General features: G+C 26.9%; 1 protein-coding gene across 1 annotated transcript in view; it reads right to left on the bottom strand.

Annotated features, from left to right (window-relative positions):
- LOC107442884 (Ataxin 1) overlaps positions 1–6,819 on the bottom strand; it is a 44,274-nt gene extending 37,455 nt beyond the window's left edge. Inside the window, exon 1 of the mRNA XM_016056560.3 lies at positions 6,456–6,819. The gene's annotated coding sequence lies outside the window, so the exon portion shown is untranslated. The remainder of the gene's footprint in view (positions 1–6,455) is intronic.
- Between the last annotated feature and the right edge of the window lie 748 nt (positions 6,820–7,567).

Genomic DNA, 7,567 nt, shown 5'->3' with positions numbered 1-7,567 from the left:
AGACTCTGTCTCAAAAAAATAATAAATAAAAATAAAATAAAAAGCTGTAGCTTAAATGTGAACATGGGTAATTTGGCATACTCATATTTTGCTTTCACTTTAATCAGTGCCCGTCTAATCATTCATCTTATCAATGTTAATTCAAAGTGAAACTATAAAATTTTTATTTTGAAAAGTAGTGGAGGAATAATAAGATAAATAGTAAAAATAAGTCAAACTATTATAATATTATCGTTTGATTATTGTAATAATAAAATAAAAAGTAAGATTAAATCAAACTATTATAATATTATCGTTTGATTTATTATTATTGCAATAATAAAATAAATAGTAAGAATAAATCAAACTATTATAATATTATCGTTTGATTTATTATTATTGTAATGATAAATGAAACTATTATTAACCTGCCCACATAATAACTGCTAAAGAAATCGTTTTTCTACCAGTTTTATTGTTTTTACCCCGACTAATAACGCTTTATACTGGCACGTATACGTGACAGTCGGCGCTAAAGGGTTAAAGTAATTCCAGAAACTGAACTTAAGTGGTCTGATTAAATAAAACAGTTAATGGTACAAATTCTTTTGAATGAAAATATCTATTTTTGACCTAACTTATTTCCTTTTATAGCTTATCTATAAATTTACAAAATACGATAACGTGTAATTTAATCAAATTTGACATTAATAATTAAAGAAGATAGTTAGAAACGTACAATTTTGAATTTAACTTTTATTTATATTTTGAAGAAGAGTGTTTTTTTACAAACAACAAAACAAAAATGTGAAAGATTGTTGATAAGTTATGTTGCTCTCCTGATAAGCTAAGAATGAAAAAATAAATAAATAAAATAAAATGTGTAGACTTATAGTGAAATAGGTTGGCAACAAGGCAATCGTCGTTTTACTACGGCACGTATCAGAAAGTTGCAGATCCGATTAATCTATCCAAGGTTAGGGAAGTACCTAATTTCGTCACTGATATCGCGGTTTCGAAGTAGAGAAGTGATAACAAGACTGGATATATTTTTTTAATTCACTTACTTTTTTTGGATTATCTTCGTCTATTTTTAACAGCTGACTATCATTTTAGGTTCTATTCAACACATTCCATTTTCAACAAAAATATGCAACTGGTGCTTATGCGTAACAATTTCAACTGTGAATAACAATAATTTTACAAAAAGTGTTTGAACATTGAAAACGGGGCAAATATTTGTAAATTAGAGAGAAAAAAAAATTATCAAGTTAAGTAATTAAAAACGTATGTCTGCACACTTTTTAAATAATTTTTTTCTTAAATTTAGTTTTTTTTATTTGATTATTAATTATTACTGCTTATACCTATAGAACAAATACTAGCATAAAATTGTGAGCATTTTTTTTAATTACGAGTCAACCATCGAATTATATTTAAGATAAACTTTAATAGTTTTGCTAAGTCTAGATGTTATCTTCACTTATTATTAGTCTGCATGTACTAGTACTACTGTTTACTAGATGTCACTACTCTAGTTGATGACTGATTGTTAGATGTTACTAATCTTTACCTATAATACAAACACTAGCATAAAATTGTGAGCATTTTTTTGAATTGCGAGTCAACCATCAAATTATATTTAATTTAAGATAAGATTTTAATAGTTTTGCTATTACCTATAATACAAATACTAGCATAAAATTGTGAGCATTTTTTTGAATTACGAGTCAACCATCAAATTATATTTAATTTAAGATAAGCTTTTAATAGTTTTGCTATTGCCTATAATACAAACACTAGCATAAAATTGTGAGCATTTTTTTGAATTACGAGTCAACCATCAAATTCTATTTAATTTAAGATAAGCTTTTAATAGTTTTGCTATTACCTATAACACAAATACTAGCATAAAATTGTTAGCAATTTTTTGAATTTCGAGTCAACCATCGAATTATATTTAATTTAAGATAAACTTTTAATAATCTAGATGTTACCATCAGTTATTACTAGTCTGCATTAATTGATGTACTGCTACTACTATATACTAGATCTTACTACTCTAGTGGATAACTTATTACTAGATGTTACTAGTCTTTACCAATAAGACCTTACTATACGTATTATACAAATACTAGCAAAAAATTGAAAGTAATTTTTGAATTACGACTCAACCATCAAAATATATTTAACTTAAGATATACTTTTGATAGTTTTGCTAAGTCTAGATATAACCTTCATTTATTACTAGTCTGTATTAGTTTATGTACTACTACTACTATATAATAGATGTTACTACTCTAGTTAAATAACTTATTACTAGATGTTACTAGTCTGCACTTTAGTGTCTTCAAAAACCTAATGGGTCTTATGAAACCCTATGCACGGACTTAGGCCATTCATACACTTTGCCTTATAATTACCGGATCTGTTAATGTGATATTTATTTAATCTAATGTTTTATTGCTTTATTTAAATTCTAATGTCTTATTGCTTTATTTAAGTTTGATAAGCATTCATATTTTCTATAAAAATTATCACAAAACGAGTTTTCAGTTTTTGTGCAATTTACAACCGTGTATTAACATGTCGTTCTTTATTCAACAACAAATTAGCTGCCGATGAAAATTAGAAAACGATTTTGATATTACGTCATTTATAGAACCGATTTCTCAAAAAATAGTGTCCTTTCCTCTTCTGATAAAATATTATCTCGTAAAGAAATTAGGCATATCATCAGATTTTTTAGGTTGCAAAATATTTGACAGCAATAGATTGGAATCAGTGCAAAAACTAAACTAGATCAGTAGCTTAACTTTTAAACGGTTAAAATCAAATTTAGTTTGAGCTGTTCAAAACTGTAAAACTAATTTTAGCAGAAATTTGCCTCAATCAGAATGAAAAAAAAATACTAGCATGCCAATTAGCCTGCATATTTTGAGAAATTAATGCACAATTACACAAAAAGATACTGAAAGCACAATAAAAAAATACTGATTTTAGTAAAAATACTGAAAAATAAGACGTTTGTTTTAGGTTTTAGAATATTTTTTTATAGAAAGTATGTTTGCAGAGCAGTAGTGGCGTTAACAATGCGAGAGGGAAAAAAAAACATATTTAAAGAGAAATACAATGACGTTTTTCTACTTGAAAAACGGAGTGAAAAAATTAAGATAATTAAGTAATTGTTGTAATTACTTAATTAACTTAATTGTGAGTTAAAAATTAAGTAATTGTGATAGGTTATAGAATACATTTAATAGCCTGGGTGCCTATAGAAACCTTTTAACTTATTGGGTGTGCCTAATGGAGAGAAATAGTTAATCTTTAGCTATTTATTTGTCTTTAAAGAATTAAAGTACAATTATAATATGAAAGTTGTTAAATTTTAAAATTAAATGGAAACATACTAAAATTTAACAGCTGATTTATTCAATATACATTTTAAAATGTGATCAGGTTCATATAAAAACTATACAATTTCCACAATACTATATTTTACTATTTATTTATTTCTCATTTGCAAAAAATATGGATTTTCGATTCCCCGTGGTTTGTTTCTCTTTTTCGAATGATAAAGAATTCCTTTTTTTTTTTTTTTTTTTTTTCANTTTTTTTTTTTTTTTTTTTTTTTTTTTTGAAGACTACCTACTTTAACATCAGAGGATAACAAATTTAATCAGTTGAAAAGATGTTCTAAATTGTGGATAAAGAGATCTTTATCTTTTAAAGTGTGCAAAAATAGGGAACGCTTATTGAAGTCACATGAATTAAGTATTANTGACGTTTTTCTACTTGAAAAACGGAGTGAAAAAATTAAGTAAGATTGTGATAGGTAATCGAATACATTTAATAGCCTGGGTGCCTATAGAAACCTTTTTACTTATTGGGTGTGCCTAATGGAGAGAAAAATCTTTAGCTATTTATTTGCCTTAAAGAATTAAAGTACAATTATATTATGAAAGTTGTTATATTTTGAAATTAAATGGAAACATACTAAAAAACAGCTGATTTATTCAATATACATTTGAAAATGTGATCAGGTTCATATAAAAACTATACAATTTCCACAATACTATATTTTACTATTTATTTATTTCTCATTTGCAAAAAATATGGATTTTTGATTCCCCGTGGTTTGTTTCTCTTTTTCGAATGATAAAGAATTCCTTTTTTTTTTTAAAAAAGACTACCTACTTTAACATCAGAGGATAACAATTTAATCAGTTGAAAAGATGTTCTAAATTGTGGATAAAGAGATCTTTATCTTTTAAAGTGTGCAAAAATAGGGAACGCTTATTGAAGTCACATGAATTAAGTATTAAACAATTACCTTGAAACATATATAAGTTTGGCACGTGTCAAGAAAATTAAAATAATTCCAACTTATATATTCGCCACGCAGGGGTGATTATGAGCCCAACTCAAAAATCCTCAAAATTTCTTGAGTAAAATCATTAATGACGCATTTCAAAAAATTAATCTCTTTATAAATTTAAATCATTGATATTTTCAAAACATGAAATTCTAAATAAACTATATGCAGCATAACTTAAATGAATAATTATGTATAAATTTACTTTTATCTCTTATCATATTTATCACTACCAGAAAAAAATATTTACAAATGAAAGAGATGCCAAGTATAAATTCCAGTTCAAATATTTTTAAATAAAATATACAAGAATTTTATGTGTGATCGATGATTTCTAGAAACTTCTGAGCCTTGGATTTCCGGAAACGTCCGGATCGCGGTTAGCAAAAAATTCGGAAATCCGGATTTTTTTCCGGAGCACAATCATCTATAGCCATGTTACTACAGTTATTAAATATCACGCTTTGCAAAGAAAGCCAGCTTTCCCAAAAAATATTTAAATAATTTATTATGAAGTCATTAAGGAAATTATAATTTTAAATCAAAATCGTAATTAAAATAAGCAATATACAATTATTTAACACTTTTTAAAAGAAAAAAAAATAGTAAGTCAAGTCATGTTGCATTGAAAGGAAATAGCAACACATGAAGTTTTGTTTTGTTTCTGTACTAATAAACTTACAAAAAAAAAAAAAAAAATTCATTAAAGAAATACAAAATATATTTCAAACATTTGTAAAACACAGACTTATGTAAGAAAATAATGAAGAAAAGAAAAAAAAATTAAGCATTGAATGGAAAAGCAGCTAATAAATAAAACTTCATTATGTGTTGCTAATGGATAATATATGTGTAATAATAAATGGTTAATTTACAACTCTGCGAATTTTCTACGCATTTTCGTAAGATTTCTTCTAGTGGTAGCTAAGTTTATGTTTTAATGCATGATTTCTTGTTTTGCAAATTTGATTTAAAGTTATCCACTTTGTTCCAGTTATCTCGTGATGAGGCTTTTAAAATGTTGGCAAAATTACCGAAAATTCTGAAAGTTAAAGTTTTTAGTGGTCTTCCACTATATAAAACATTTTGCAAAAAGCGTAGTAGTTGGCAGCACTAAATTTAGTTGGCCCATAGCAAGGATGCCATAGATTAAATATTTAAGTACTTTATTAATCTTTTCATCATGATTTTTTTCAAAACACTTTCAGCATACAAACATGATATAGTACATTTTAACCTACCAACAATTTGTTTTAATTTTTAAACAAGAAAAGGAGTAACGGATTATTTCTAAAAAAACCTAAATTATGGATATACACGTTTAGTTTAATTTGCTATTGATTAAAAAAATTTAACAAAAAAAGTTTGAGTACAAATAAATAATAATAAAATTAGCTATTTTTAAGAAAAATATTCAGATGATAGATCTAGTCATGATCCAATTCACGAGAATCGCTCAGAGCGAGATTGTATTACAATTTGTCAATAAAAAAGAAAAAAAAAACACGGAAAATAACACACACAATACTAATACTAACATATAGATTAAATATTAAATTATACAGTAAAATGTAACGATATGTGACAGAACATTTCATAGACGATTAATTCATATAAACTAATTGATATGAATCGTTTGCAGTTTGTAAATTTTTTTGCAGTTTGCAGTTCGTTAATTTTTAAATCACGAATTGTAAAATAAATAAACGAATAGAAAACCGATCTTAATGCTTAGAATAATTTTAATTATGATTAATCTACATGTTCAGTTGCATATACTGTATACCACTGGAATTAAATACATTGTAAGGAATAAAATATGCCTAAGATGACGCAATCTTAGGAAAATAATCACGCGTCAAGTAGAATAAATCACATCAACAAAATCACATGAATTTCTCATTAAAAGATGAGCTCGGTAAGTCAAGTACATCGTTTTAATTATGATCATAGAGGAACGTGCGTTTATTCACCTCGAAACAATTGCATAAGTAAGCGAAGTGCATTTATTACATGATAAACACAGAGTTTTAGAACATAAAACATAGCACTGGCTACTGTTTTATCAAAAATAATTTTTAATTGTTTACAGTATACGTACCCTTACGTGAGCATGACACAAAACTTGCAAGAATTGGAATCCAAAAGAAGTTATTTATCCAGAATGCAAATTCTCTAAAGCAGTTGGTAAAATGAAAATGTTTTGGATGCCAGCTGACTGTTTGACCGTCGAATTGACGCGTGCCAAAGAAGTGTACTTAAACTTCGTGCATTCTTTTGTGGGCGTGAGAGTACACTCACACGCGCACATCGGAAAATTTTAATAAAGCGAGTTTTTGTTCTGCTGCAAAAAGAAAACAAAAACTCTCCCCAGACTTTTCAGCTGTTCTTGTTGCGGCAGGCTGCTGCAGCGCTTCACAAATTGAGCTACCCCCCACTCTCCCTTCCTCACATTACCCACATCCAGAAGACAACGGGTTGTAATAATTCGTATTCTTTTCGCCAAAATGGCGATCGCCAATGCTTCATTGAGTATTTTCCTGTTGCTATGAGGGAGCTTATGTTTTTAGTATCGATAAATGTCTTTTAAAAGTTAAGTTTTTGAAAAACTTTTGCTAGAAGTTTATGAACTTAAAGGAATAATGTTTGAAGTTTTTGCCTTAGGAAATTTTTTTTTATTTCAACTCGGTCGGAATAAGGGACAGGGAATGATGCACGGAAAGGAATTCAGGGCTCATGACCTGGGCTCCAAACTTAGACCCCGAATTTTAGTTAATTATTTATTTAAAAAATTTTATTGAGGACTTCAACGGAATTTCTTTTGAAAAAGTATGAACAAGTAATTCGAAAACTTTTTTTCTTTTCAAATGCATTTTGCAAAAAAAAAAAAAAAAAAAAAAAAAAAAAAAAAAAAAAAAACCATTGTATTTTACTTGCACCTTTAATTGATACAACAATTTGAGTATCTATAATCTGAACACTGTAGTTTTATTTTATTGCTATCAGCATCAGAAAAATACTAAATATAAATAAAGATTCACAAAGAGTCTAGCCAAAATTTTTATTTTCAGAAATTATAAAATTATTTATTATTAAAATTACAAATATATAGCATTGTGTCACTCGCAGAAAACAATGCAAATTTATTATTCTTAGCTATTATTATATTATTAAAAATATTATTTGTAAAAGTTATAAATATGTTCACAGAAT

The sequence above is a fragment of the Parasteatoda tepidariorum genome, chromosome 4 (assembly GCF_043381705.1).
Source record: "Parasteatoda tepidariorum isolate YZ-2023 chromosome 4, CAS_Ptep_4.0, whole genome shotgun sequence".
NCBI lineage: Eukaryota > Metazoa > Arthropoda > Arachnida > Araneae > Theridiidae > Parasteatoda > Parasteatoda tepidariorum.
This window is presented reverse-complemented; position numbering and strand designations above follow the sequence as displayed.